This window comes from Haliotis rufescens, unplaced genomic scaffold (genome assembly GCF_023055435.1).
Source record: "Haliotis rufescens isolate VD_foot unplaced genomic scaffold, xgHalRufe1.0.p SCAF_3, whole genome shotgun sequence".
In the NCBI taxonomy this organism is placed as follows: Eukaryota; Metazoa; Mollusca; class Gastropoda; order Lepetellida; family Haliotidae; genus Haliotis; species Haliotis rufescens.
The window spans coordinates 42,146,219-42,174,097 of NW_025964001.1; the positions used below are offsets into that span (position 1 = coordinate 42,146,219).

Sequence of the window (27,879 nt, forward strand, 5' to 3'; positions counted from 1 at the left end):
AAACATCGCCGATCGTACCTATTTTCGTGTTGTGTGTCGCTATGGCACACATTCGTCACATGTTTGGCGTTTTTGAGTTGTCAGCACGTTTGAAACAGCGCTAGTTTCTCGGGACGCACTTGTCTTCTTTCCGACGTGACTTCTCCCCGGTCGTCAACTTCCAGTTGGTCTACAGTCGACACCAGAAGCAGGTTGAACTTTCATTTCAATAATCAAGTAGTTTATAACGACTCTACTCTTGCACCTGTGGGTCCTTATCGAATATTGTGTGCAGTCTATAAACCTTGTGAAAAACTGTCAATGTCGTGAGGAGTTTACCTGTGGTTGACGACATCCGGGTTCTGAGCAGATTCGCTACCTTCAAAAGTGCACCTTCGACCAGTGTAATCCTACGTATAGTGCCTGTAGGTTATATACCTATACTGTACCTTTGCATATCGTGTACCTCTCTTCGGTGTACGTACTGTGGTTCTACCTGCTGGAATCGCTCAAACACACCTGTTTCAGGTAAGTTAGTCATTGTTGCATTAATTAGTTTTCACAATATTTAGTTCTACATTGACTTCAACCAGCTACCGTCGAGCTGCATGTTCACGGACTGTACACAGTATCAAACAATCATCAGCTGATGGTTGGTTGGTTGTACGGTATGAGACACCTTTTTAAATTCACTCTAAAGGGTTCCTAAACGTTGTAATTAAGACTAAAACAATATCAACATGGATATTTTAATTTAATGTAATTAAACTCTACCAAGTCAGTGTCCTCAGAATGCAGCAAACGCCATCTACATTGTCTGAGCGTTCCCGATTAGTTCTGTCTGAGTGAGTGAGGGATTATTGCTTAACGCCGCATCAACGGTCTTGCAGCTCTGAGCGGCAGTTCTGTCTGAATCAGAAAGTTACTTCACTGTGTACATTGGGCGCGTATAATAATAATAATAATAATAATAATAATAATGTCCATATTTATAACCCGCCAAATCCACAGCCTAACGTATACTCAGCGCTACATTATCACCCTAGTCAGTGAATCAGTGTGCACAGGATTTTCATATCTTTGGACTCACAACACAATATTTTTTCAGAATATTCAGCATGTTCAGTGAAACATTCTTTTGTACCACCTGATGAGAAATTACTTCAGCTAACTATATCCTACTCAACATGCCAATATACTTGAACAACCCAAACAAACATGGAAATATACTTCAACAACCCCTGTCTTACTCGACATGCCAGTATACTTGAACAACATTTGTCTTACTCGACATGCCAATATACTTCAACAACCCCTGTCTTACTCGACATGTCAATATACTTCAACAACCTTTGTCTTACTCGACATGTCAATATACTTCAACAACCCTTGTCTTACTCGACATGTCAATATACTTGAACGACCTTTTTCTTACTCGACATGCTAATATACTTCAACAACCTTGGTCTTACGCGACATGTCAATATACTTCAACAACCTTTGTCTTACTCGACATGTCAATATACTTCAACAACCTTTGTCTTACTCGACATGCTAATATACTTCAACAACCTTGGTCTTACGCGACATGCCAGTATACCTGAACAACATTTGTCTTACTCGACCTGCCAATATACTTCACCAACCTTTGTCTTATTCAACATGCCAATATACTTCACCAACCCTTATCTTACTCAACATGCCAAAACACTTCAACTAAGTATATTTGCATGTTGAGAAAGATAAGGGTTGTTGAACAACCCCTGTCTTACTCGACATGCCAATATACTTGAACGACCTTTGTCCTACTCAACATGCCAATATACTTCAACAACCGTTATCCCTTCCTACATATCAGTATATTCCAGTAACTTTCACATCTCAACCATCGTATAAAAATCTTTCAACATAATCACAAGTGGCATCCAACCCAATGTATCAAAATTATTCAACATTCCCCGTTAATCACAACTGGCATCCGACCCAACATCTCAATCAAAGCGTGTCCCCCTCATGTCATCCCGTCTGCAGACGGTCCACCCGAGTTCTGTCTGTCCACCCGACTCCTGCCTGTCCACCAAACTACTGTCAGTTCACCCGCCTACAGCCCTACTCTCGCCAGACTTGATTGTATCGTCAACCTGCCGCTGACTGACAGATCGCTACTTATGCAAGAGGTGAAAGTGTCTGTCGTTGTATGAAGTCTGATGGCGGCCACCGCTGTCCACGTCGTCACGCCTGGTGCCCCCGCTCCTCACCAGTACATAATTGACGGTCTTGTCATATACGTTACGAGGAGGGTCTTTAACTGTAATCACCGTATTCACTGGAGCAGCGAGATGGTTTTTACCCCCAACACAAAGCTTCTGATTCCTTTCTGGTCCACCCCATGTGGTCATTTGGTCACTGCTGGACATTGTCAGTGTCCCTCTGTGCGTGATTGTCCCCCGGGGCCTCCGCACCCCTGCTGGGATCTGACGTGCCGACCCCCTTTTTCCCCAAAAGCCACCAGTCACAGACTTGAGTTGACTGCAGCCTCACATTCCACAATCAGGGACGTGCGAGGAATGTGGGTTGAAGTTGAGCAACAACCGAAATACCATGTTAATTGTCAGGCCTATCAAAGAGGGCCTGTTTGATTCTAGGGTAGGGAAGACGTCGGTAACAGAGCCCGTCGTCAACAGGTGGGTGGGTGTACCCTTTCACTCCTGCCCGTGGCTAAAATGTCGGGAAGACCTTTGAAAGATATGCTCACTTTGTCAGAAATTTTTCCTCAACTCAGTTCAGTATAAAACAACCACACCGACAATCCAGACAGAGAACAAGTATCCGCATGCCGAGAACATGTATCCCTCGTAACGAACACCAGACAGAGAACAAATATCTCCAGTATCTAACATCAGAACAAATATCTCCAGTACCTAACATCAGACACAGAACAAATATCTCCAGTACCTAACATCAGACAGAGAACAAATATCTCTCGTAACGAACATCAGACAGAGAACAAATGTCTCCAGTACCTAACATCAGAACAAATATCTCCAGTTCCTAACACCAGACAGAGAACAAATATCTCCAGTACCTAACATCAGACAGAGAACAAATATCTCTCGTAACGAACACCAGACAGAGAAGAAATATCTCGAGTACCTAACATCAGAACAAATGTCTCCAGTACCTAACATCAGAAAAAATATCTCCAGTTCCTAACACCAGACAGAGAACAAATATCTCCAGTACCTAACATCAGACAGAGAACAAATATCCCTCGTAACGAACACCAGACAGAGAACAATTGTCTCCAGTACCTAACATCAGACACAGAACATATATCTCCAGTTCCTAACATCAGACAGAGAACAAATATCCCTCGTAACGAACACCGGACAGAGAACAAATATCTCCAGTTCCTTACATCAGAACAAATATCTCCAGTCCCTAACATCAGACAGATAACAAATGTCTCCAGTACCTAACATCAGAACAAATATCTCCAGTTCCTAACACCAGACAGAGAACAAATATCTCCAGTACCTAACATCAGACAGAGAACAAATATCTCTCGTAACGAACACCAGACAGAGAACAAATGTCTCCAGTACCTAACATCAGAACAAATATCTCCAGTACCTAACATCAGACACAGAACAAATATCTCCAGTTCCTAACATCAGATAGAGAACAAATATCCCTCGTTACGAACACCAGACAGAGAACAAATATATCCAGTTCCTAACATCAGACACAGAACAAATAACTCCAGTTCCTAACACCAGACAGAGAACAAATATCTCCAGTACCTAACATCAGACAGAGAACAAATATCCCTCGTAACGAACACCAGACAGAGAACAAATGTCTCCAGTACCTAACATCAGAACAAATATCTCCAGTACCTAACATCAAACACAGAACAAATATCTCCAGTTCCTAACATCAGACAGAGAACAAATATCCCTCGTTACGAACACCAGACAGAGAACAAATATCTCCAGTTCCTAACATCAGACAGAGAACAAATATCCCCCGTACTTAACATCATCAGACAGAACACATATCGCCAGTACCGAGAATCAAGACTCTACCAACAAGGCGATCATGGAGACGCAAGCCGCTGCTCAATAGCGATATTTGTCACATGTTCACGTAATCAAATCGGCCATAACAATCTATTGGTGTAATTTCAACTGGTCAATTGAGAGTGAAATTGATTGTCACGGCTATCGGAGTCCACGGCGGAACGGCATTGCGCAACGTGCATCAGAGATGTGAACAGAGAGGGATGACATTAATTGCATCTATTGAGGCGGTGTCTGGGTCTGTCAAGGAGATGACGTGTGATGTCTTCACCCACAGAATGAGGCCCCGTCACCCACCACATACACCCGACCCCCTCAACACATATCTCACATTATATAGGCAGGTAATGGTTGGCTTCTGTCTGCATCAATTGTTCCCGTTTTTATGATCAGGAGTCATGAATCTGACTCTGGAAATCGAGTGTCCCCTTACTTTCTTCAACTCAGGGTTAAAATTATGTCACAGAATACGATCGCCAGGGATGGCACTCTAGAACACAATGCACACGGTCAGGTTGGCACTCAGTAACACAATACATTCAGCAGGGTTCGTCTCTCGTCACACAACATACAAGCATAATAGAAGCAGACGGATCTAATCCATCTTTTGGCCAAGATAGACTGAAAGTTAGGATTTGAGTTTAATCCGGGAGTTAAGCGTTTATGTCGCTACACGTGTCTGGCAGTATGGTAGCGATCCGGTCAAGAGACAAATGTGCTTTACGCCGACATGTTCTGTTGAATGACGACTATGATGATATCGCTTAATTCCCGAACGGAAGTCGTAGACTACGCATCGGTTCCAAATGACCCCTTGAAAGCGATGAGATATAGGCAGCAGTGTATATTAGGTGGAGGTCTCATCCACTGGGGTCCCACAAACGTGAAGATCCGGGTTAGAAAACGTCTTTAGCAGCCCTTGCTTGCCGTAAGAGGCGACTAACGGAATCGGGTGGTCAGGCTCACAGACTTGGTTGATGCATGTCATCGTATCTCAGTTGCGAAGATCGCTGCTCATGATGCCAATCACTGGTTGCCTGATCCAGACTCTATTACTTACAGACCGCCGCCATCAAACTGGAATATTGCTGAGTGTGGCGTTAAACAACAAACAAACAAACCCTAGGGGTCTCGGAACTCGCGAGACAAACCTTGTAGAGACCCTGTGACCCCCGTTAGTCTGGTCCTGGAAGTATTCAGACAGAACAGACCAGATATCTCCACACACCCCTTATATTCCATTCATAAACAAACATACATCTTTGGTTAACACAGTTTTAGGTTAATTAATGCTCTTCGTGGCCACTAGCCCCTCGACATGTTCGTGAACACATCGCCATGATCGTCATGGCCTTTTGGGCTTGTCGCTTGTCATATTGATAAGGGCTAGTCATGGTAGCTAGTTCCTCGCCATTTTACTAGCCTTTCGCCATTCTTACTGGTAGTTGGCATTGAAGCTAGTCCGTCGTCACTCCAGCTACCTTTAATAGTGTTATTTTCTTATGAGGAAATTACATCTGGCTGAAAGAGTTACCTGGGCTACATCTGTTTTATATTTGTTGAGTTCTATGGTTTTGTATTTGTTTGGTACGGTTGGGATGTAATATTAAACAGTTTATTTCTACTTTTAAGAACAGGACATGGATTGTGATAAGCAGCGTTTCCTTGGTGACGTCAATCAGTCATGGGTGCTAAGATACAATTGTGCTATGACGTCATAAAAACGTTTGACGTCAACATGCTTAAGTGCCGGATGTTATTTCATGCATCTCTTTGATAATGATATATTTAGGTTGGGAGTTGCATTTTTGTGTTCCGAAGATGTTGTAGTTTTAAAATATATTGAAAAGTCAAACTGTGATTTTTCACCCATAAGGTCCCTTATCTCATGGTTGGTTATAAATGTTGAATGTTATGTAAGCTTCGTTAATCAGCCGAATGTTATATATATGTTTACTAAGATCACATGCGCTGCCACTACAGTGTATCATGAGAGGTAAAGATATGAATATGACATGTAAAGTGTGTGAATGTTGGTCAAACGAAAACAAAGTCCATTTCATGTTTGAGTGTTGTTTTTGTTGTTTGTTGTTTATCGCCGCACTCAGCAATATTCCAGCTATATGACGGCGGTCTGTAAATAATCGAGTCTGGACCAGACAATCCTGTGATTGACATCATGAGCATCGATCCATGCTTCGGGATACCATGACATGCATCCACCAAGTCAGCGAGCCTGACCACCCGTTCCTGTTAGTCGCCTCTTACGACAAGCATAGTCACGTTTTACGGCAAGCATGGATTGCTGAAGACCTATTCTACCCCGGATCTTTCACGGGTTTCATGTATGAGTGTAAAGCCTATGACTCTATTCGTAATATTTGCCAGAGTATGGACAAATTAACAAATCTGTATTAACAAATATCAGTAATTGTACACATATCCTTAGAAATTGTTCGAAGTTCATGATTGAATCCTTGTTACTAGCCATTCGACATAGTTACTAGCCGTTGTCATGGTATTTGTTCATCGTCATGAAAGCTAGTTCCTCGCCATTGTTACTAGCCATTCGACAAAGTTACTAATCGGTTTCATGGTATTTATTCGTCTTCGTGATAGCTCGTTCTTCGCCATTATAACTAGCCATTCGACATAGTTACTAGTCGTTGTCATGGTAACTATTCCTTATCATGGTTGCTATTCCTCGTAATGGTAGAAAGCTAGTCTCTCGGGTAGCTAGTCCATTGTATCAGTTAATGGACTGACTTCCACCTCAGTAAAGTAGATTTATGATGCTGTCGAGAGGAGGTGTTGCGCTGTTGTCGGTTACCACACACCACTTGATCCTGGACCGCTACTTGTCCCCGTCACGTGTCGCACCACTACGCACGCCCGGACGCCTTGGTGCACTGGAGATACGGTGCCATGACTGTGTATTTTAGTGTAGACGGATGTATATAGCTGTGTTTCATGGTAGATGAGTATATTACAGCAGTATTTTAGTGTAGACGGACGTATATAGCTGTGTTTCATGGTAGACGAGTATTTCAGTGTTTCAGTGTAGACAGTGGTAGATCGACGTGCTTAAATGCATTCAAGTGTATATTGAAGTATTTAAGTGAAGACTTTTGTATATCAAAATTTTTAAATGTAGACGGTTGTATGTCGAAATATGTCAGTGTAGGCGGTTCTATGTCAAAATGTTTATGTGTTAAAGTTGTATATGAAAATGTTGTAAGTGTAGACAGTTGTATATCGAAGTGTTTAAGTGTAGACAAGTGCATATGGACATTTTTAAGTGTAGACAGTTGTAAGTGGAAGTGTTTATGTGCAGACAAGTCCATATAGAAGTATTTTAGTGAAGACGTTTGTATATCAAAGTGTAGACGGTTGTTTATCGAAGTGTTTAAGTGTAGACAAATGTATATGGAAATGTTTAAGTGTAGACAGTTGTACGTGGAGGTGTTTAAGTGCGGACAATTACTATCGAAGTATTTACTTGTCGACATTTGTATATGGAATTGTTTAAGTGTAGACGGTTGTATATCGAAGTGTTTCAGTGTAAGTGGCGGTATATCGAAATAGTTTGGTGTAACAGTTGTATATTGAAGTCTTTAAGTGTAGTCTACAGAACCGGTGTATATCGGAGTGTTTCAGTGTAGACGGTTGTATATGGAAGTGTTTCCCTGTTGACAGGTGTATATAGCAGTGTTTCCGTGTAAACAGGTGTATATTGAAGTCTTTAAGTGTAGTCTACAGAACCTGTGTATATCGGAGTGTTTCAGTGTAGACGGTTGTATATGGAAGTGTTTCTGTGTTGACAGGTGTCTATAGCAGTGTTTCCGTGTAAACGGGTGTATATTGAAGTCTTTAAGTGTAGTCTACAGAACCTGTGTATATCGGAGTGTTTCAGTGTAGACGGTTGTATATGGAAGTGTTTCTGTGTTGACAGGTGTATATAGCAGTGTTTCCGTGTAAACAGGTGTATATTGAAGTCTTTAAGTGTAGTCTACAGAACCTGTGTATATCGGAGTGTTTCAGTGTAGACGGTTGTATATGGAAGTGTTTCCGTGTTGACAGGTGTATATAGCAGTGTTTCCGTGTAAACAGGTGTATATTGAAGTGGTTAGTGTAACTATTTGCTGCTGTAGAATTGTTTCCTGAAACTGCACACAACGTACACAAGTCTCGGATAACACACAATGCAAGTAGAACATGGTACAGTGTTCAATTGTCAGACAATATAGCCCCGTTACACTATCCAAAACGTTGATAAAAAAATTGGTCAAAGAAAACTTTGACCAAGTTTTCTTGGTCCAAGGTGGGTGTTTACGCTCATCAAAGTTTTTGACAGGCCGTCAGAATTTTCGCGGGAATTATCTTGCCAAGATTGATGCTACTGACGAAGAATGTTTTGCTGCTGCCATATGTATTTTGTGTATTGCTATGTTGAAAAAAAGGAGTCGGGGAAGACAAAGGCATATTTGGTCCAAAGAATGGCTGCTCGTTGTTGAACCAAATCAATTCATTCTTCCAACATCTCGTCAGTCCAAAATAGTTGGCTCATTTGAACTCGATGCACTTCTGGTTGAAAAGCGGTAAATGTTCCTTGCATTCTGATTGGCTAAAATAAATCAACGTCATCAAACTTTGATAAAAATTTGACGAAATATAGGATCGGTTTCTATTCCATCAAAGTCGGTCAAACACTTTGTCAAAGCTGTTGACAGCATGTTACACTATCATAAACTTGGTATAAATGGACTTTGACCAGTTTTTTTTTATCAAAGTGTTTGATAGTGTAACGGGGGGATTAAACCCCCTTTACGCTGTACAGTGTGAACATCTCGATCAACGTTCTACCTTGTTAGCACTAAATGATGGCACCACCTGTTTAGCCTGTGTATATGACACTTAGAGCTCACAAACCACCGTCATTAACCTGTGCAGATTCCGGGTAGAATAGGTCTTCAGCAACCCATGCTGGCTGTAAAAGGCGACTATGTTTGTTGTAAGAGGCGACTAACGGGATCGGGTGGTCAGATTCGCTGACTTGGTTGATGCATGCCATCATATCCAAATTGCGTGGATCGATGCTCATGATTTCAATCACTGGGTTGTCTGGTCCAAACTCGATTATTCACATAGCTGCAATATTGCTGAGTGCGGCGTTAAACAACAAAGAAACAAAAACACAAAAGTATTTAATTGTAACAAAGTGTCTGACAAAGTTTTACACAAAACCGTTTTAAAAACTTGAAGCCTTTTTAGCGAAAAACGTATAAACTAAAGGTTTCTTTTACATTAATAACATTCAGAAAGTAAATATTCCTCGGATATTGTATATATTATTATTGTTTCAATTTATTTAAATCGTCGTATCGCCAACGCAGGCATGTCACTCTGTCAGTAAGTCAACTTCTATAAAGTGTATAGTTCACAGACACCCTGAATAACAAAAAATATTTGCCTTAAACTGATAATTGTGATGTCTTTGTGTTGTTGTTTTGAAGAAACATATTGTAACAGACATTGAAATAAACAGGAAGTAAACACGCTATATATATCTAAGGACATAGTGTGGACAACAACAGAATCAGTGGCTGCTGGCGATATTCCTCTTATAAACGGAACAGAAGAAGGACACCAAATACATAGCAAGTCGCTGGGGAACAAAATGAATAATCATGCCAAACTTGTTATTTCGTTATAGAAAAATCGGCGTTTCCTTTTCAGCATGGTCTTCTCGTCCAGCTTTGGAAAGAAAATAAATTGTACCATAATGTAATTTGGATGCAATCCTAGAAGAGATATTGTCGCGTTGTCGCATTGTCGCCCTTTGGTAAAATAAAAAAAATATTCTTCAAATCGCGACAATGCAACAAATGGCCAAAATGTCGCATTGCCACATTATCGCATTGTCTTAATTTGGTTAATTTTGACACTTTTTACTTCTTTTTGTAAGGGGGCACAACGCGACAATCTCCCTTCTGGGTTTCCATAAATTTGTCCTCAGGTTGTTCTGCTTCTCTTTGCACATAATTTTGGTTTTTGAAGCAGTTGGCATTATGTTTGATATATACAAACAAGCGTCAATTTTAGTGTAGAAGTGCGTTTGAAAAGGTTTACTGGTATATTGCTGGAAAATGATCGGGTCAGTTTAGTAAATAAGGAGATAAATCTATACAAAATATATGCTATTGATCTCATTTGTCAACTTAATTAACAATATCATAGGACCTGACCGCCATGTTATGCTGTGTACAATGACGTGTCAGCTGTTGTCCTGCGTCCCATTTAGTTGATGTCGTTTCTGTAGAAGAAGCTAGTTTCAAAAGAAAACGACGATACCATTAGGGGCTCCACGTCAGCTAGACTACCAGGTAGTGTGATTACCTTTTATAATAACCTCTGGATTGTCTGGTCTAGATTTGCTAGGAACTATCCGTCGTAAGCTATTCATCTTCCGTCAACCATAAAACTTACTATCCTTCTTCCGTCTACCATAGAACTAACTACCCATCTCCCGGCAGGCTCACTGACTTGTTTGATGCATGTCATCATGTCCCAATTGCGTAGATCGATGCTCATAGTATCAATCACTTGATTGTCTGGTCCAGACTCGATTATTTACAGACCACCGTCATATAGCTGGAATACTGCTGAGTGCGGCGTCAAACAACAAACAAACCAAAATCTTCCGTCTACTAAAGAACTAACTACCCATCGTCCTTCTGGCGCATAACTAACTATCCACCGTCCGTCTGGCGCATAACTATAACTATCCATCGTTCGTGTCGCCTTGGTCAGTGAAAAACGTAGGACAAACTCATTGAGTGGTGCTGACGTACCGGCAGCCGTTATGGGCGGGGAGGAATGACAATCGACAACATGGCTGGGACGTGGGGGTGTCAGACAGGGGTAGGGGAATGTAGGAGGGGTGGGGATGTGACGTCACCTTGGCGCAGAGGGGGACGTGTAGTGGTTGTGGGAGGGGTGGAGATGTGACGACGGAAGGGGTGTATTTGTAAGGCTGATGACAGGGTGTGATGTGACATCAGTCGTGTTGACTAGGGGCCGGCAATAGGGTGGTTCGGGTGGAGCCGTGATCTTCTGGAGAGCGATAGGGGTAGCGGAATGTTTGCTGGGGGTGGGGATGATTTGGCTTGTGACATCACCCACGTCAAGGGAGGGAGGCTGGGATGTGATCTAAGATGTGGCACGCATAGTTATGGGGACATATTATGGAGGAAATGGGACTGTTGTGTTATAGATGGGAGAATGGGACATGTCTGGGTTGGTCAGCTATGAGTGGGAAGGGTGCGTGTTGGCACAAACTGGGATACGGAACGGTAACCATAGTTACGGCAAGGTAAATGTTGCCCACACTATGTAAAGTGACGGAAAATGTCAGTCATTGCTAGATTGATGAGTTTCCTCCTTATAACACAAACGTGTAGTTCAACAGATCACGGCCCAAGCACCGTGCATTTGTACGCCATCTTAATATACGCACTCCGAAACAATCTGAACGGGACAGATCAGTGTTCTTCTCGTTCACGAATGATACTTGTCTTCGATATTTAAAAAAATCAGAATGCTTTTTTCTGTAGGCAATAAATAAATATGAATTCTCATTTATACAATGGGACAATACTGAAATAAACCGTTTGTCTATTCGGAGGAATAAATGCTGGTTTTGATATTTGAATTTTTATCTCTTATGTTGACCAATCTCAAATGAACCCTGAACACAATTGATGTTTAATTTATCTTTGCTTTGAAAAAAAGTCAAAACTAGTTAGGAATTATCCTTTTGAAAGTAATATGGTTAGTACTTCATTTGCGATAACAACTGCGATAAGTGCAATAGCGGTCGAGATAATGTGTATTTTCAAGTGGTAAAACTTACAACGCGAGTGTTTTCTCGACTAGTCACAGCTAAAGAAGAATAGGCACGAACTGAAGACTTTGCAGGCTGTTGGCGAATTACTTCGACAACATCTCAAATACCTAGATATGAAAATGTCATAATATATTGATTGCATTCATGCTGTATCACCTGTCGAGGAACATGCCAGCCAGGCAGAACATTAATCAGAGCCTTTCACAGAACTTATGCATGTATCGGCTTCCACCAAATCTCGTTGACAACACGAGATCATCGCTCGACATCTCGCCTCTGTCACGCCGCCATGACACTTCAGCGCTGACCCATTGCGACGGAACGTGACAAAATTCCGTTTTCGAGCTGACGTCTGTTAGTGAGTGACTTTAGAGCATGTCTTCATGGCTGTGTCACATATCGACCAGATAGTGTAACCCTCCGCAACTTAGGATGCTACTTCCTCGTTGGAGGAAGACGGCTTGATACAGATGGAAGACGACTGCGGCAGCCGTAACAACACGACTGACGGCGATGTCTACATGGCTGCGTGTATATATAGCATTGTATATATAGCAGGGCTATGTTTAGGAGGAGCGCCGCTCGGGCAGGGAGCCGAACAGGCATGTATCGGTAGACTTATTCTAGAGAAAAGGAAATGTCGACCCTGCTCAGTCATATTTGTAGTTTGCATTTCAGTAGACGGAAATAAATACAAACATAGAAAATAGAGTTCTTTGATTTAAACCGGAAAGAAGACTGTCGAAATTGCACTACACCATGAGATTTTACTATTTGTGAAATGTAGAAATTAGGTGTTATATTGCTTGAGACGGATGTGAGCATAAAATAGGAGTGAGTATGGTTTTACGCCGATTTTAGCAATATTCCTGCAATATCACGTCGGGGGACACCACAATGGGCTTCACACATTGCACCCATGTGTAGAATCGAACCTCATGACGTTCGGCGTGACGAACGAATGCCTTATCCACAAGCTACCCAACCGCCCCCATAATATGGCGAGGGTACTGTGACTGTCTCCATCTATGAGTGATATGGCGCGGTTATAATGCAGTCCCATCCTGGAAGAAATATCTCCAGTTATTCACCGTAGGAGTACAAGCTACCCAGATATATCATTTTCTCTGCCCCCCCCCCCACACACACACACACACACGCCCACCCCACCCCCCATCTCGCGCACCTGTCATCTCCATGTTGTATATGCGGCTATTATGTCGTGAATCTGAGGACTAATTACTTAAACCTTCCCCTGATAACACCCCACCCCAACACCACTGTAACCTCCACCCGTATTCATGTGACCATTTCCGACATTCACCTCAAGGTGGGATGAGGCAGGGTGGCTTTTGAGAGCAGTGTTCTTTTCAGGTGTGAAGTGAACTAAAGGCATGTGAGTGAGTGTGCTGGGTGGCAGGGGTGTTCAAGGGCCCATCTGCAGGTGCTACAGTTATATATCCGGCCCACTTAGGCTGCGCATGTTGTTGATACCGTATCTCAAATAGGTCACATTACACTGCACCCCACGTGGTACCCAGCTGGATGCGGGAGGCGTGACACCAAGGTGTCCCCGTAGGCGTTACCCCTTGGGGATGTAAGGTCATGGTGGGTTCCGGCGCCTCATTCTCATCGCAATAACAGCTGAGAAGGGATTGGGTTGTTATTATTGGACCTGGTCCTATGGGTCATCGTAACCACAGAATTAAAATTGGTTCATGCTATTGACCATTGGTTTGTTTGATCCAAACTAGATTATTTGCAGGCCTGAGTAATATAGTTCTGACTATGGTACAAAACACCATTCACTCACACCCTCACCAGTGGTACAAAAACAACCCCAAACCAGAGTAGTACTTCAATTAGAAGAAGTAGACAATTAGAAACCAAATTTAATTAAGTCCGTATCTGGGAGTATTGATTATTATGTATAAGGGCGTTAATTTATGTTATTTAAATCTCAGCTTTTTTTATTTCGGTTTTCACCCGAATTATATGAATTAGTTTAATTCGAAAAAGGTGAGGTGATTACCGTACTTGTACCTCCTGTACCATGTGACTGTAATCTGGTCAGGGTAAACCATTCGGGCACAGATCATAAAATTATCATATTGTGTTTTAGCTTATTATCAGGTCGTAATTTCCAGCCAATGTTCACTGCTATATAGCTATGATAATGGACTATCATTTCGTAGTGAGAAAAAAAGTTTTTTTAAAAAACGGACGAAAATTTAATATTTTAGTATTCGACAGCGAAATCCGAAGAGGGTATCTTTGTAAATCGTTAAATACATGTACTCCTATTGTAATTACTTGCTGTTTATAACATTTTTGTTGGTTCCTTATTTGACTGACTGTGTTCACCCGGCAATGGATGGGTACCCGGTAGGATGAGATTGTAATGTGACTGTTAACCGATCTTGGATTGTATACTCCCCAGCATGCATCGGTGTCAACGTTGGTTATACAGGCCGTTCGGATTATACCCCCGACTCCCCGACTCCCCGAGCCCCCGACCCCCACCATGCACCACCCTCACAAACACCGACTAAACAGTACCAAAGAAAAATATGTCCCAAACCGATTTAACTCTGAGTGTAAAACGTGAAGTAAGTCCAGTTTCCATACAACTTCACTTAAACAGGTTTTTTTTCGATATTTGCGTTTGGATTTGGAACCGATACGCTTGTCAACCAAGTACGCCCGTTCGTCGCGCACACAGGAAGTTGCCGTTCACGGGCATGCGCAGTGTGTGTGAATGCGCCCGGTGTTCGGCGGCGTCATCCAGCGTCCCTGCACCCGACGTCACCCACTCTTCAAAGAGAAACGTACAAAGCTTTAATAACGCCACCACGAGAAGTAACGGGAAATTACGTCGGCACAAATAATAAGCATTATTCTCTGCAGATGAGCACAAGTGTGTTAAAAAAGACATCATTTATCCCAATGAATAGCATCGAAATGAAACCCTGATGTATAACGGCAAACGTGTATGAGGACGGCCACCGTCACGCACGTCTGAATAGGACGTCATTTCCTCTGCCAACTCGCGAGCGTTTCAATGAGATCGACAGCGTCTACTAATTCCGTGTAAACGCTAAACGCAAAGGGTTTGTAAAATCAACTAGAATGCTTATTCTTCGGCTTTGTATGCTTTTATTGTTTCTAATAGTTCAATACGTGTTCCGTCTTGACTTCCGGTGCTCACGCCAGGCCTGTCCGCTTGAATACATCGTGTCACACAAATTTCCGCCAGCAACACAACACACAACCAGATCGATTTTCCCGCCAAATCTCAGAGCTATTGATCGTCTGCAAGCTGCAAAAGACGCGCAGTGTGCCTCCAATTGATTCTATGGCGGGTTGCTGAGAGGTTCGGGAGGAGCTAGATGATAGCGTTCAGTGGGGATGTGGCTGTGCGTCTTGACACAGCTGCCAAAGAGATGGGGGAAAGGGGCAGCGTGATGGATCAAGACTGGCACCCCGTCACTCAAAGCACCACACATCGATGCCCGGTCAATGAAGATGGCCCTCTCCCCTTCTCACTTGGAACTTGAACCCTGCAACAACTTCTTATTACACCCAGGAGGTTCTCCTTACAGAACCAGCCAGATCTTCTCACAGGCACCCAAGGATCTCCTCGCTGGGTCCTAAGAATCTCACCATTTGGCCCAAAGTTTTCTCCTCAGTTGACCCAAAAGGATCTCCTCGCGGATACCAGCGGATCTTCTCAGTGGGCCAGAAGAATCGCATCACTCAGCAACCCGTGAAGATCCGGGGTAGAATTTGTCTTCACCAACCCATGCTTGTCGTAAGAGGCGACTAAAGGGATCGGATGGCCTGGCTCGCTGTCTTGGTTGATGCATGTCATCGTATCCAAATTGCGTTGATGGATGCTCACGGTGTCAATGACTAAATTGTCTGGTCCAGACTCGACTTTGTGCAGATCTCCTTAATACAGCTGGAATATTGCTGAACAAATGTCGGCTTACTATGATTCTCTGATCCTGGGTTCGCCCCGATTATGACCCTTGGGGTTAAACGTCTACGACTTGAGTGACTTTGGGTTTTCCCCCCCACATCAAAAACGGCGTTAAACACAACTCAGTCACGCCTCCCTCTTTACGACAAAGCTTCATCATGACGTTCAAACGCCTTACGAACTCGGCCACCTCACTTCTACTCCATTATGTGGGGGCACGGATGACTCAGTCGTCCTTGGGCCCACCAGAAACCTAGGATCGGTTCGAATCCGGGTTCGCCACGATTATGTTTCTTGGTTTGTCAGCAACATATGGTGGATTTTACCATAGTGCTAAACGTCTGAGGACTGCCTCTATTCGGGCTTTTCTCCCACATTAAGCTGAAACGCCGTGATATAACTGGAATACTGTTAAAAGCGGCATCAAACCAAACTCACTCACTCACTATATAACTGGAATACGGCGCAAAGCGGCATTAAACCCAACTCACTCACTCACTATATAACTGGAAATACGGCGCAAAGCGGCATCAAACCCAACTCACTCACTCACTCACTCACTCACTCACTCACTATATAACTGGAATACGGCGCAAAGCGGCATTAAACCCAACTCACTCACTCACTATATAACTGGAATACGGCGCAAAGCGGCATTAAACCCAACTCACTCACTCACTATATGACTGGAATACGGCGCAAAGCGGCATCAAACCCAACTCACTCATTCACTCACTTTATGACTGGAATACGGCGCAAAGCGGCGGCATCAAACCCAACTCACTCACAACTGCATTATGTTTTTGCTAGTGCATTGGGCATCTTCTGTACAGGTATGCGTGTATACTTTATTGACTTTTTCATGAGACAGTGTCACCTGCTTCAAGGTAGAACTTCCTGCTTATATGGCGTATCGTATTACAGTTCCAATTGGTTCAAGGACCCTTTGTACATGGGCATAAACATAAGTATTCGCGTAGTGGCATGTTAGGCCTTATGTGGGTAGTGTATACAGTTGAATTGAAGTGTATTGATTTCAAGGCAGTTGGCCCTTATACACTCGAGCACGCATACAAAAATACGCTTCCGTTTGAGTTAAAATTCAATTTAATTCGGGCATAGGGTATTCCAAATATTCCAGACGCGGGAACGGAAAATAACCATTAGTCCCTGCTGCGTTGTAGCAAGTTAGCATAACGTCAGTACCTCGTTTTGTCCGGAATGAATGGATGATGATGATGATGACGACGGCGACGATGATGACGACGACGATGATAACGAAAATGATCGCGTATTTTCGGAATGTCTTTCGAGATGTAAATATCATGATGATTAGAAATGACAATGACCTCGTTTTGTTCTGAATGACTTAATAGGAGATGATAATAATGATGATGATGATGATGGCGAATCAATGATAAATAAGTTTTGTTTGGAATGGCTCATTTAGACATATTAAGAATGATGATGATAATGATAATGATGGTGATGATGATGATGGCGAATCAATGATGATATTTTTTTTTGTTTGGCATGGCTCATTTCGAGATGATGATAATAATAATAATGATGAAAATGACGTTGATGATAAGAATGATGATAAGAAAGTAGAGTTGGAAATATCCCGTTAGACTTGCCATGTATAACATTGTGTGAACTACTAAGCCCAGCTTACATGTGTGCGCCGAGCCTGGTGGAATGTCGCATGTCCGAGGTGTCTCCACTTCCGTGTTGGGCCGCGAGAGAAGCCAGTCCAGGAAGTAGAACAACGCTGAACTATTACTGGCTGCTGTTTGCTGTATGACGTTGTCAGGGCAACTGGGGACGCGGTCAGCCCCGATATACCACCGCGGGGGAGGGACGGGGCAAACATTGTCACGTGACGGGGAATATATAGTGAAGATACCCCCCTCAACGGCGAGGTTGTAGAGGGAGAGAATGTGGGCATGCATACCACTCATGTCACGATCTCCGCAGGGGTGGGGTACCTTGCATATTTTAACCGGAGGGTGGGAGAACTTGCATATTGCACCTGCAGGTAGGGTGGGGGGTGGGGGGTGGGGGGGGGGGGGGGGGGGGGGTGGGGGGGGGGGGGGGGAATACCGCGTGTAGCTCAACATGGGATGGGTCATATCATACCCGGGGGTAGTCTTCCCAACCATTAGGTTCATCCACCTCCCATCATGTTCCCCATTCAGCCTAACGATCAATTTCCTCATCCACGAACTCATCCTTAAATCTGGTCCCCCGATAAACGCACCCTTCAGCCCATCAGTCCTTCCATCTGGTCCCCCGATATACACATATCATTTAGCCCATCAGTCCGCCCATCTGATCCCCCGATACACACGCCCTTTAGCCCATCGGTCCGTCCATCTAGTCCCCCGATATACATATCATTCAGCCCATCAGTCCTTCCATCTGGTCCCCCGATATACACATATCATTTAGCCCATCAGTCCGCCCATCTGATCCCCCGATACACACGCCCTTTAGCCCATCGGTCCGTCCATCTAGTCCCCCGATATACATATCATTCAGCCCATCAGTCCTTCCATCTGGTCCCCCGATACATACGCCCTTCAGTCAGTCCATCTGGTCCCCCGATACACACGCCCTTCGGTCCTTCCATCTGATCCCCCGATACACGCGCCCTTTAGCCCATCGGTCCTTCCATCTAGTCCCCCGATATACATATCATACAGCCCATCAGTCCTCCCATCTGGTCCCCCGATACACGCCCTTTAGCCCATCAGTCCGTCCATCTGATCCCCCAATACAGCCTATCGGTCCATCCATCTGGTCCCCCAATACAGCCTATCGGTCTGTCCATCTGGTCCCCCAATACAGCCTATCGGTCCGTCCATCTGGTCCCCCAATACAGCCTATCGGTCCGTCCATCTGGTCCCCCAATACAGCCTATCGGTCCGTCCATCTGGTCCCCCAATACAGCCTATCGGTCCGTCCATCTGGTCCCCCAATACAGCCTATCGGTCCGTCCATATGCCATCCAACCTCGCCCATCGTGTATCTGTGACACCACGATGCAGAATACTAATTGAAATATTCGGTTGTGGATTAAACAGTTCAAGGATATTCGAGTAGGAACGAATAAATTGCTGCTTTAAATGTTTGCATTAACTGGTTAATCCTGTTGTCAGAGCCGGGATTTTAAATACAGCATATAGTGTAGCAATTTCTGCCTTCTCTTTGGAAATCTGCACAACATCGCAGAGCTTGCATGTACACTGGCTAATCCCATCCGATGAGGAAATGTTAAGTTTGGTAACTTCAACAACCTCTTACATCATCATTTGCACAGAGCAGGCAGATGAGCTGTTGATGAGGCTGGCGTGACGCTGGTATACATCTCGTCCCGCGTCGGCTGACCATCATCACCACCTGTACCTCAGCATCAGAGTCGTGTCACACACGTCAACAGTTACAACCTCCACAACGACGACCCGGCGACGTCAACAGACGCGTTAACAAAGCCCCAGATCGGTTGACTGAGATTTACTGTCGGAATATTTACCCTGGTAATGGCGCCTTTATCCGCCTTGTTCCAGCCCCGCGCTGACGGCCAAGTGTACCCCAATAGCTGTTGGAGCAAGATACGCCGGTTTCCTATAAATTGTCCCTGAACGTCCATCTCCAGGCTGATAGAATCATGATTACTTCTGAAATTTACGTGCAGTTTTGTGTAGTGTGCGAGCGTGGCTGAGGCCGATAAGCTGTGCGAGTGGCGGGAAGCGCGGCCGTGTCGTCTGCTCGGCCATTGCCACCTCTCCCGTTCTTCCTTTTATAGTCTTTCAGCGATATCGCGCTCCCTCAGTATCCAACAAATATCTCAGTCAACTCTTTTATTGGCGATGCAATGATGTACCCTCCTCTAGGAAAATTTATCACACATCTCTGATATTTGAGATGCATGCGCACGCCATGGCAGCCTTTCGGAGTTCAGTGGCAATTATTCCTCGGCCGACTTTGGGGCTTGTTCCCCATGTTTGCTCTGTCATAGTCATCTTGAGTTCTTTACAATCTTAAAGATCTCGCGTAGTCCTATTCATCAGAGCCTATAGCTATCACGTTTGCCATCATAGAAGCTATTGGGGGACACTTTCACCGAATACGTCTTGCCCTCACCTTCCTGTGCGCGATAAACACCCGTGTCTACCCCGAGACTCTGCGCGTCTGTCATCACTCTACCTGCCGTCGGATCTACCCGGTATCGCTGTCTAAGAGTCAGATGTGGCAAATTACAGATTATCTGTCCCCGGGGAATTAATTGTTTAAATTCCGAATGTGGCGAGGGTTTTTCAGCATTAACTAACTAGGGACGGATAATCTGCAATTCTAATTTACGAGTACGCTGTTTCCTATCTCATCGATCGTTGTTTTAAAATACCGTCCAGAATGTTGCTTGTTAAAAGGTATTATTTTGACGTCATATAATTATTTGTTACACCGTGAACAATGAATGACGCCATGTTCTATTACACCGGGCAATAAACCGGGATGACGTCGCCTTGCTTAGGGCCGCTTCGACAACAGTAAAACTGGTTTGCATTAGACAATAAGCAAAATACATTTCTCAGTGGGAATAACTGAAAATAATCCTTGAAATATATGTGAATGAATGGGTAAGATATATTCTCTCTGTGTAGCGCATTTCCATTCGTAGATAAAACGATCTGACAACCCAGTTCGATTCCCATGAATTATTATTTGTGAAGTTCTCGAAAGCAATATTTCTAAAGTATTGGCATAATACTCAAATGGTGGTACAATATTGTGCAATGCTAGTACACTACTGGTGTACAAAGCTATAGAAACCCTTATCACTCACTCACTCACTCTACACTTCTACCGGTCTTATTGCAAGAAAACAAGTATTTGTTCTCATTGTCTTTGTTGTTAAGATGTATTGAGGCCCAAATGGCCGCCGAAGTTGACCAACTCGCCATTTCTGGTCAGTGGTTAGAGTAGGCAGTGCAGAGGCAGTGTTCAAGAACTATTTGAACTAAGTGCTGACGTCACAGTGACATGGGCCCACTTGCACAAAGCGATCTAAGCGCTAAGATGATCGTAACTCCCATACTTCAACATAGGCTTACCGTAGTCTTAGCGCTAAGATCGCTTTGTGCAAGTGGGCCCAGATCTCGGCCGTGTATCAAGTCTGAGACCGATGACGTCACTTCGCAGCGCCTTAACTAGTCATGTCATGTTTATTTAAAAAAAATATTTTTGTTTAAAATAACAATGCAATAATGGGGTTTTGAAGCTGAACCTTAAAACAGACGGGTAGTATGTGTGTCGGCCTCATAGCTACGATACGTCAGGGGACACAAAGCTATTTTAGGGCTAAAACAAACGGAATCCCCATGCTTGTTTTATGGTCCTGGGACCCGTTCCACAAAGCGATCTTAGCGCTACGACTGTCGTAAGTCAGTGTTAAAGAATGGGAGTTACGACCGACTTAGCGCTAAGATCGCTTTGTGGAACGGGGCCCAGGGCCCCGTTCCACAAAGCGGTCTTAGCGCTGAGGCGATCGTACTTAACATAGACTTATGACAATCGTAGCGCTAACATAGCCCTGTGTACGTTTCTTGAAGAAATTTAAGCGCTACGGCTGTCGTAAGTCTATGTTAAACTATAGGCATTACGACAATCGTAGCGCTGGGCACTGTAAATTTCGGCTTCTCCAAGAGATCGTAAAGCTACAAAAGTCTTATCGCCAATATTTTAAGACAGACTTACCGCGGTCGTAGTTTTGTAAGCAGGCCCAAACCCTCTGACTCTAAAGTCGTTGTGTTCTTGTCCAATCACAACCCACGATCATTGGCTTCTCTGATATACAGATAGCGTGGTACACTACGAACCCCTACCAACGTGTTTAAACATGGAAGTGCGACCAATCTAACGCCCATCTTGTAAATATCTGTCAAACTAGTGTTTACAGAGATTATGTTATATCAAACACAAATCTAATTCACTAAGTGTATACATTATCACCGGCGTGATTAATCAATAATTAATCTTATTTCTTAAACTATAATAATGGCTAACTGTATCGCAGTCAATACATGACCTCATCCCCTTTAGTAAAAACAAATCTTCGAAGCCCCAATAATATTCCCCATGTTTATTTTACCATAATTTCCGGTGATGATAATTTCCTATTAAATCCCACGGACCGCTGGCGATCACGCTGCGATCGGCCTTTCCTACCCGTATGTACCCGACAGCGATCAACACAGGGGGTTAGAGAGTGTTTCCTTGCGATAAGTGTGATAAAACAGTTTTGCAGGTGAAGTGGCGTTTCCTGCGAGTGTATTTAATGCCGTATATTGCAGGTATCAAAGTGTAGATGCGCGGGGGGATCAATCCACGCCCCTTGTTCGGGGATGGGTGATTAAGTCGACGGTAATACGAAACCAGGACAGTGGGGATCGAGGTTCATGCCGGATGAGCCCCCGGAAACTGATCTGGGATCTCAATGACATAATGTGAGATATGAAGAGGGGAGAGAGCGGAGACTGCGTATAAGTCATAATATGGTAATAATTGCACTAAAGTCCCTATTATGACGGTAGAAATAGCTGGTAATTGCCAGCACAAAGCCAGTGAGAGTAAAGCAAGCAGACCTCATATCACCTCGGCTTACAAACACGTTCATTTCATCACAACGGCCTGTGCTGTGAAGGAGCATAGCAAATTTGACCCATTAGTCCGCCATTGTCTGTCTTATTAAAAACGCGTGCTTGAGAAAAATGAATTATGAAATTTATAGCATTGTCTGTCATTTGGTGACGATGTGACACGTTTGGTGAAGGGCGTCAATTTGGCGATGTGAAACTAGATAGCCTCGCGCTGCTCGTTGCTCTGAGTTTAGGTCTGGTCCACACGCTCCCCCCGCCAAACCTCACTGTCAATGGTATGGCGCTCGCTCTCCCAATATTGACAATGATATTTAATGCTATTTAGCTATATTTCACACGTATGCAAAGAGCGGAGTCGGACAATGAAGCTGTTTGTTCCTTGTGTTGACATTACCCAGGCAGCACCGACAAGAATGCTGATCATATATGAAGCGACTCTAGGCAAATTGTTGACCGTTGATAGAGCTAAGCGCGTTACCGACGAGAAATCGTGCTCGCACGTGAGCAGACAATATCCTAACTTGTGTTGGAAGAATAAAGTCCATCAATCTCATCATATATCCAATAGTGTCCCCTTCGCAGTTCTACGTTACTCTCTACCTGTGCAGGTAGACATCAAACATGCCGACATGGGAGTGAGACGAAGCACCTGACTGTACACCGATCTTCAGGTACGAAGGGGTAGAGGGCAGGGAGTTTGGGGGCATATTCGTTAAATTAGGATTGTTTAATGACGTGATATTGTTACATTGTACACCCGCAAAAGGTGTGGCTGTGTCGTTGTTTGGTCATGCTCATGGCCACCGGGTGCTCTAGATTAGGTCATGTTGTGGCTGGTGGTGTAACCCTGTACGACATTGTCTGGCGACTACCCTGGTACACGGGATAGCATCCATCACATGTAACGTCAGTGTTTGATGTTTGAGCGCGCTCTGATCTTGCTCATCTCCACCGATGCGGGTACGTTCTGCAAGCTAAATGACGGCAACCGACGGCACAGTGTAGTTGATGCTGCTCCATGTTTAACTAGCGTGCACGCTGACGTCTTTGGGATATTGGACCCAGTGGAAGGAATTTTCGGTCTATACTATCAGTCACGATAGATGCCTTTATTGAAAATATTAACATAATTTGTTTATTACATTTATCATTACATTTCCATATCTTAAAAATGTCTTTTATTAATTATTCATTCGTTACAGATAATATGCGTTCACTTACACCTCTCCCAATGTCTTTAATTACTAATGACAAACATTCTTCCAATATCCACATATGGTTGGTTTGAATGTATATTCGGGTGAACTATTATAAAATATATTGCTTTTTAAAATACCGGTTTTTAATGGAAGAGTCGAAAACATAAAACTGCGTATTTTCTAAATTTACATTTTATATACAAGGCATATACAAGTCTATCAAGGCCAAACCAATCGGTCTGTTTCGTTCGACATTGTTGGGGATATGTCACAGTAGTCGCCGAGATGATGGCGAGGTGAATGTTGCCCGCGTCCTTGCAAATATTCTTGTATCATGTTCGGATAGACATCTCCATTAGTAAATGACAGAATAAATGTTTCTTTCTGCCGCAGACATAAATATTTTTCACCGCAGCTTATGGACAATTTGTGTGATAATAGTCTTTGTCGTGAATCTGTGACGTTTATCTGCTTAAACAACTACACTACAGTGTCAGAGACGTGGTTGGTTTTCAATAAATTTTGTATACAACGTCAGAGATATGTTAATGTCAAAAAAATAAAATCCATGTATACAACGTTAGAGATATGTTGATGTCAAAAAAATAAAATCCATGTATACAACGTCAGAGATATGTTGATGTCAAATAAATAAAATCCATGTATACAACGTCAGAGATATGTTGATGTCAAATAAATAAAATCCATGTATACAACGTCAGAGATATGTTGATGTCAAATAAATAAAATCCATGTATACAACGTCAGAGATATGTTGATGTCAAATAAATAAAATCCATGTATACAACGTCAGAGATATGTTGATGTCAAATAAATAAAATCCATGTATACAACGTCAGAGATATGTTGATGTCAAATAAATAAAATCCATGTATACAACGTCAGAGATATGTTGATGTCAAATAAATAAAATCCATGTATACAACGTTAGAGATATGTTGATGTCAAATAAATAAAATCCATGTATACAACGTCAGAGATATGTTGATGTCAAATAAATAAAATCCATGTATACAACGTCAGAGATATGTTGATGTCAAATAAATAAAATCCATGTATACAACGTCAGAGATATGTTGATGTCAAATAAATAAAATCCATGTATACAACGTCAGAGATATGTTGATGTCAAATAAATAAAATCCATGTATACTACGTCAGAGACGCTAGGATGTTATATTAATTAAAAAGGACAGCGCCAGAGACGTAGTTGTATAATATATATATATATAGCTTCGGAGTTGTGGGGATGTTAAATGAATAAAATATACAGCTTCAGAAACGTAGTTGATGTTAAATAAATATTATATACGACGTCCGAGACGTAATTGATATTAAATAAAAAATGTATACAACGTTAGAGACGTTGGGAATGTTAAAAAAATAATATATACGACGTCAGAGACGTTTGGAATGTTAAATAATATACACAACGTGAGAGACGCAGTTGATGTTAAATAAATAATATATACAACGTTATAGACGTAATTGTGGATGTCAAATTAATACTATATGCAGCTTCAGAGACGTTGGGGTGTTAAATAAATAATATATACAACGTTAGAGACGTTTGGAGTGTTAAATAAATAATATATACGACGTCAGAGACGTTTTGAATATTAAATGATATATACAACGTGAGAGACGCAGTTGATGTTAAATAAATAATATATACAACGTTATAGACGTAATTGTGGATGTCAAATTAATACTATATGCAGCTTCAGAGACGTTGGGGTGTTAAATAAATAATATATACAACGTTAGAGACGTTTGGAGTGTTAAATAAATAATATATACAACGTCAGAGACGTTTGGAATATTAAATGATATATACAACGTGAGAGACGCAGTTGATGTTAAATAAATAATATATACAACGTTATAGACGTAATTGTGGATGTCAAATAAATACTATATACAGCGTGAGAGACGTTGGGGTGTTAAATAAATAATATATACAGCGTTAGAGACGTTTGGAATATTATATGATATACACAACGTGAGAGACGCAGTTGATGTTAAATAAATAATATATACAACGTTATAGACGTAATTGTGGATGTCAAATTAATACTATATGCAGCTTCAGAGACATTGGGGTGTTAAATAAATAATATATACAACGTTAGAGACGTTTGGAGTGTTAAATAAATAATATATACAACGTCAGAGACGTTTGGAATATTAAATGATATATACAACGTGAGAGACGCAGTTGATGTTAAATAAATAATATATACAACGTTATAGACGTAATTGTGGATGTCAAATTAATACTATATGCAGCTTCAGAGACATTGGGGTGTTAAATAAATAATATATACAACGTTAGAGACGTTTGGAGTGTTAAATAAATAATATATACAACGTCAGAGACGTTTGGAATATTAAATGATATATACAACGTGAGAGACGCAGTTGATGTTAAATAAATAATATATACAACGTTATAGACGTAATTGTGGATGTCAAATAAATACTATATACAGCGTGAGAGACGTTGGGGTGTTAAATAAATAATATATACAGCGTTAGAGACGTTTGGAATATTATATGATATATACAACGTGAGAGACGCAGTTGATGTTAAATAAATAATATATACAACGTTATAGACGTAATTGTGGATGTCAAATAAATACTATATACAGCGTGAGAGACGTAGCTGATGTTAATAAATAATATATGCAACGTGAGAGACGTAATTGGGGAAGTTAAATGAATAACATATGCAGCTTCAGAGACGTTGGGGGGTGTTGAATAAATAATATATAGAGGGTTAGAGACGTTGGAAATGTTAAATAAATAATATATGCAGCGTCAGAGACAGAGACACACAGTCGGCGAACGAAATAAAAATATAAATCCCGAAACTTTTTTAAGTGATAGACATAGACCTATATGACGTTATCAAACTAGCATAGACCTGCATGGCGTTATCAGAATAACATAGACCTGCATGGCGTTGTCAGACTAACATTGAACTGCATGGCGTTATCAGACAAACATAGACCTGCATGGCGATATCAAACTAACACAGGCACATATAGCATTATCAGACTAACACAGGCCCACCCGTGAAGATCCGGGGTTGAATAGGTCTTTAGCAACCCATGCTTGCCGTAAAAGGCGACTATACTTGTCGTAAGAGGCGACTAACAGGATCGATGCTCATGATGTCAATCACTGGATTGTCTGGTCCAGACACGATTATTTACAGACCGCCGTCATTTAGCTGCAATATTTCTGTGTGCGGCATTAAACAATAAACAAACAAAGCATATGGCGTCATGAGACCAACACAGGCCCATATGGTATTACCAGACTAACATAGACCTGTATGGCGTTATCATAGGCCAACACTTCTAGGTACTGGTATTGGGGAAATGTGTTTTATGTGGTGAAACTGGTTTGCGTATCATTAAAGAATCTTTCAATTCGTGACTTTTATCTTTGACTCGTTAAGGAAGACAGATGTCTCACCATCTAAATAGTGATCTACATGAATGGATTAACGAGTCCCGCTGTCGACCACATGTACTGTCTATAAGTAAGGGCATATATATAACCACAAGGCTGTGGTCATCAAGGAAAAATAAGTGGTATTCTTATATATTCAAAGTGACCAACCATATACCAACACCTACTCTGGTCTAAGGAACCGAATTGCAGATATGCACCACCGTGCCAGAATCTGCAGTCACGGGTTCGAATCCCAGATTTATCCCGACTATGACCCTTGGTGTGTCAACACCAATACCGTGACTTCACCGACATGATGAGTCAGCGACGGACGCCACTCCGAGTATATCTCTCACAGTACGCTGGACCACAGTGACATAAGGGAAAGCCTGAAGTGATGCAGGTCTCAGACGTTTACCACTTTGGTAAAACCCACGAGCACGGATATGGTGCTGACAAACCTAGATACATAATCGGTGCGAACAGGGATTCGAACCTACAATCATAGGTTTCTGGCGTGCCCTGCCCTGACGCAACTCTGCACAGCGAATTCCGGCGCCTTAGACGACTGGGCCCCCCGTAC

The 27,879-nt window shown here is 42.5% G+C and overlaps 1 protein-coding gene across 2 annotated transcripts in view; it reads left to right on the forward strand.

The window, feature by feature from the left end:
• The first annotated feature begins 454 nt into the window (after positions 1 to 454).
• The window catches only part of LOC124123194 (homeobox protein OTX2-like), a 56,399-nt gene continuing 28,974 nt past the window's right edge, over positions 455 to 27,879 (forward strand). Inside the window, exon 1 of one of the 2 annotated variants that reach the window (XM_046486513.2) lies at positions 455 to 507. The gene's annotated coding sequence lies outside the window, so the exon portion shown is untranslated. Of the gene's footprint in view, positions 508 to 23,155; positions 23,283 to 27,879 lie in introns of those variants that run through there. The other variant, XM_046486520.2, reaches the window with a different exon arrangement.